The sequence below is a fragment of the Mus pahari genome, chromosome 13 (assembly GCF_900095145.1).
Source record: "Mus pahari chromosome 13, PAHARI_EIJ_v1.1, whole genome shotgun sequence".
Classification (NCBI taxonomy): domain Eukaryota; kingdom Metazoa; phylum Chordata; class Mammalia; order Rodentia; family Muridae; genus Mus; species Mus pahari.
The window spans coordinates 6742367-6747913 of NC_034602.1; positions in this window are offsets into that span (position 1 = coordinate 6742367).

Sequence of the window (5547 nt, forward strand, 5' to 3'; positions counted from 1 at the left end):
TCTTCTTCTTCTTCTTCTTCTTCTTCTTCTTCTTCTTCTTCTTCTTCTTCTTCTTCTTCTTCTTCTTCTTCTTCCTTTCCAAGCTAATATTCGTAATCATACACTTGTTCTTCCTGTGTTAATGCTGTGAGGTTGAACCACCTGCCCTCTGCTTCACCTTCTAATGCTGTGTGCATCAGAGTGTTTGTATATAATTTAGGAAAGGTTGAATTTATAGCTAAATCACAATCGAATGTAGAATTTATATCTCTATTCCTATAGTGGCTGTTTTGTAGACTGCTTTAACATTAAGTGTGTTGTCTAACCTTGGATGGTCTATACCTATAGTTATTAAAGATTTCTCTAACACTAGAGGCACTGGACCACACCTCATTAAAATGACATTTTGTGGATTTTGTTCATATCTATTTGTATTATAACTAGCTTTTTGATCTAGCATGTAATTTTTGTTAGGGTGGTACGGTGTTACCTGTTGTCTGAAGTGTTTGCAGCCCTGGAACCAGTGATAATTGAAGCAGTAAGCATACTTGGTCCAGAAGCTGTCTATTCTTAGTTGGTATGTTGCCCATATCCTATCATCTGTCTACTATCTGGGTATTTTGTATAGTGGGTCTAGAACTCTGGGTCTATAGATGGGCCATGGTATTTGTGGTTTGGGGGTGATGGTTGTGGGTGGAATTGTAGCTATAGTAAGCACACTAGTACTCCCAGTACTCTTGCCAGTTATGCCACATATACCAATTCAGGGGTGTTTAACACTAAAAATGATAATGTAACATAGAGCATGACAAGCATAGCAAATGGGCACCATATGGTTAGTTACATGCATAGCACTACTCTTCAACTGCTCCAAAAAAGTGAATAGCCAATAATCCACTAGTAAGTGAGCATAGGGTTAGTAATAACAGTGTTATCATAGCATCAGATCCTGTAGTTACCCAACAGCAAATGGTATAGTTGACTATCAGGCTATTATTATTATTATTATTATTATTATTATTATTATTATTATTAATTTGATTACAGAATGCTTCATAAGCAGTCTATATTGTTTTTTCAAAGAGTAAATACTTGGGGTCTGACCAAGGGAAGCAGTTACAATAAAAGCCAATTGGTTTAATCTATGATTGTTTAACAAATATTTTCCAATTGCCATATCCCTTTATAAAAAGGTTATCTTTATCACTGCATTGTTGTAAATTAAATCACTAAATTGCTCTCTATGTTCTAGTATAATCGTTACTGCTCCTTCCTGGGGGGGGTGTCCTCAGGTGAGGTCAAATGACTTTCACTCTACTGTACAATGGTTGGAGCAACAGTTACAGGCATGGTGTACGTTGCTTCCAATACCCAAATAAATCTATTCAATGCTGGGCTTCTGTCTTTTTCTGAGGTTTTGTTAAGTTTCTTAATTTGTTAGTTACTTCTGGGGAACAGATGGTCCTCTAGTTGACCAGTGCACTGCGAGGAATTTCACTTCCTCTGCTGGCCCCTTTACTTTGTCTTTATTAATGGTCCATCCTTCATTTGTTAGGTGTGCAATTAAGTCTGATACTGTTTTATGTAATATTTGTCATTTGCTATCAGTAGGAGGTCATCTACATATAAAAATATTGTTACTTCTTCTGTTGTGTGGAATGAATCTAAAGCCCATCTCAATGCATTGTGTACTATGATTGGGCTAGTTTTATATCCTTGTGGAACTCTAGTAAATTGATATTGTTTTTCTTCCCATGAGAATGTGGTGATTTCTCTAGAGTTGGAATGTAGGGGATGCCAAAGAACATGTCTGTTAGGTCTATGGTGGCTAACCATTTGGGTGTCATCTGTCTGATTCACAGGAACATATCTTCTACATCTGGCAAGTGTCCAGGCATCTGCTCTGATAGGTTATTTATGGTCCTGTAGTCCACTGTGAATCTCCATTAGCCATTCAGTTTCTTTACTGGCCGAATGGGGCTGTTGTAGTTAAAGCTTTGTGTTGGTTCTATAATACCTTCTTTTAATAACATGTATGGTGTCCTTCACTTCCTCCACCCCACCTTTTATGGGTGCTGTGGTGTGAAGGAGGGTGGCCTTTTAGGTAGTCCTACCTGTGGGATTTTGACTGTAGCCAGTAGTATCTTTTATCATCCAAAAATTTTGGAAATAATTTGTGCATTGTGGGTAGTCCTATATTTTCTAGAGCACTGCACAGAGCAAAATCTACCTCATAGTTCTTACCATAAACTTGCAATATTAGTTTAATTATAGGGGTTCTGACTTTGCCTCCAATTCCTACTACTATGTAGCCTTTAATTTTGCCTGTATTCAAGATCTGTACTTCATCTAGGGTATACGTTAATTTCACTATCCATGTCTAACAGCCATTTAACCACTTTGGTGGTGCCGTCGGGTAGTGCTATTCTGGGTTTTAGATGTTGTGTCCTTGAGGTTGAAAGGAATGTCCTCTTCCTTTCAGGTTCTTCTTGGGTAGCAGCCTGTTCACAGGTCTTGTTCCTATGTTTGGCCTTTGGTTGTTGAGTCTTAGGTTCAGGGGTCCTTGGCTGTTGGGCCCCCTTTGCCTCCCCCCAAAAAAGACCTTTGAGGAGCTTGCCCAAACAAGTGTCTGGTGGGATTCCATGGTTTGCTTGACCCTGATCTAATTGGGAGGTTGGTATTTGGTCTTCCAAACAGTCTTATATTTTTAAGCTGTCTCCTCACTCCATTTGATTTCTTACCTTTAATGGGTAGGGATGCTACCTTCCGAGTCTAACTCTCTGTATGATTTTAAGAAGTCTTTGGCATCTGCCACAGTTTGGCATCCTTGCAGTGGTCTGACTAGGGTCATCCTGAAATGTTGTGGAGCTCCTTTTAACAAGATTTTCCTGAACTGGGCCAATATTGGTGCTGCCTGTGGGTAGGTACCTGGTTGTAAATGAAGTAGAGTACCTCTAATTTTCTTGCTAACTGAATTGCTTCCTATAAATTATTCCATTTTGCTGAGTCCTCAAACTAAGTTAAATCTAAGGAGGGGACCCCGTATCTCCAAGCTGCAGTTGTCCAATCAAGCAGTGGGTGCGTGTCTCCTCAGGAGCTGTCTAAAACATTCTCTAGAGCATCAAGCATGGTGGGATTTTCCACCACGTTCCTAATTTTGCACATCTCTTGGTCTGATAACATTACTGTATCTGCTCCCTTCTCCCACAGTCTTACTACGTAGGATGCATCCTTCATGCCATTCTGGGCATAAGCCTTTCAAAGTTTGTTAAGTTCCTGTGGGGTATATGCTCTGGTTTCAATGATCACCTCTGTGGGGCTGGTATGTCTGGAACCCTTTGCTGGCATCTGAAGTCAGGAGGTGGTCACTGGTAGTGACAGGACGGGCCCTAACTCTAGGGCATATTTGAAAGGATTGGAGTTCTTCCATTGTTTCACGATATGCATGCCTTTTGCCCTCTGGTCTATCCTTCTCCAAACCGACTGTGGTCTTCCTGAGTATGCTAGGTATTTCTTTTTGCGCTGCTCTACGATAGGTTCCACCCGCTGAGGTGCTGTCAGTGGGATGTCAATTTTAACTTCCTTGCACTTAGTCTTATTCTTAACTGTGTGGTTAGTAACATGCCAAGCTCTTTCCACTGAGTCCAAGGTTTCTTTGTCCTCGAATTTTGTCTTTGTCACACCCTTGGTGAGCCTTTTTAGTCCGCTCCTGGTATTGATTTAAGGGCTACGTGGTACAGTGCCTTTACGGTTTTCTTTTTAAAGTACCAAGCGATATTACTTCTTGGTAGATTTTTCAATAATTCCTTAAATAATTTATCCACCCGTCTTACTAGTCTTTTCACCAACCACTCTCTCGTAGGGCGTGGAGGATTCTACCTTCACCCTCGTTTCGTCCTCCTACCTCCGTTCACGGGCGCTTCTGGCCAGAGTTGGCTTTAGGGTGGTGGGCTCTAGTCCTCCCTGGCTCCTTGGTCTATTTGTCTGTGCCTACTTACCTGCTCTTCCTCCTTGCCTGGTTGCCTCAGAGTTGTCTTCGAGGTATCTTAGATTCTCGACTTCAAGAGAGGCCAGTGCCTTCTGAGTATAAGTTCTCAGGCTCAGACTAGGAGTATATCTGAATTCTACCGCCCAGTAAATGGCCCAGAATTTAAACACTTGGTAAAGTGTGGCTGTTAAGTAGCTGCTAAGAGGATGCTAAGCAGGGATCAAGCTTGTTTCCTCAGCCGACTACGCCAACTCTCTCGAATCAGGATCGAGGACCGAGGCAAGAAGGAAGCCTCTGACTCAGAGGTCAGGTTATAACGACTTATTTATTCATAAATAGCATAGAGCAAAATGGAATCATACACATTCACGTTCACACACACACACTTCACTAACTTCCAGTCTGGCCCGATGTCAGCCTTGCTTGATGGTGGTGCATCAGATAAGGTTCAAGATGTGTCCTTCTGTTTTCAGGTTCAGCTGGAGCTTGGTCCGCGGTGATGGCTCGTCTTGTTCTTGGGGGGGGGGGGGGCTTCCAGGTCTGTGGACCTCATCTCTCAGGACGACACACGACAGCATCTCCGTGGGACTCTGGGATCAAGTGAGTTGTGGTGGCTAGACCGGGGTATTTAAGCTACTCTTAGCCAATCATAATTAAGGCATTCCCACATTACTTCATCTGGCGTTTACCTTACTTCAACCTTAGCACAATAATGCACACATTTTAGGCTTGGTTTCCATGGTTACATTCACCCATGGTATCGTTTCCTTATGTCATTCCTTACAAGGAGTGTTCCTCTTTCTCCACATCCTCGACAGACAGCATCTGCTCTCACCTGAGTTTTTGATCTTAGCCATTCTGATTGGTGTGAGGTGGAATCTCAGGGTTTGCATTTCCCTGCAAAATTGTTTTCCAGAACTTTACTCTGAGGTAGTGTTTGTCATTGACACTGAGGTGCATTTCATGTATGCAGCAAAATGCTGGGTCCTTTTTAAAATCCAGTCTGTTAGTCTATGTCTTTTTGTTGGGTAATTGAGTCCACCGATGTTAAGAGATATTAAGGAATAGTGATTGTTACTTCCTGTTATTTTCGTTATTAGAGATGGAATAATGTTTGTGTTGCTATCTTCTTTGGGGTTTATTGAAAGATTACTTTCTTGCTTTTTCTAGGGTATAATTTCCATATGTATATATATGGAGAAAAAATATACATATGGAAATTATATATATGTGTGTGTGTGTGTGTGTGTGTGTGTGTGTGTGTGTGTGTGTGTGGTTTCTGTGCTCAGACAGGAACGGTAAGTCTCCTGTCCCAGGTTGCTCCTCGGTTCCTGTGTCCTGAGGTTTCTGGGAGGGCCTCTTTGAGCAGCAGTAGTGGTTTTACCTGAGCCCACAGGCTTGTCCACACTCCTGAGAGGCTAGCTCTCTCTCCTGGCACTATTTGATTATGGAGCCCTGTGGCAGAGGATTAGCTCCGGGCCAGATGGAAACCGGAAGGCTGCCATCTTTCAAAAGGAGCTTTAGTGGTCTTTATTTGACAATGCTATATATTTTCTAGCAACCCATCTTCTCTCCCTCTC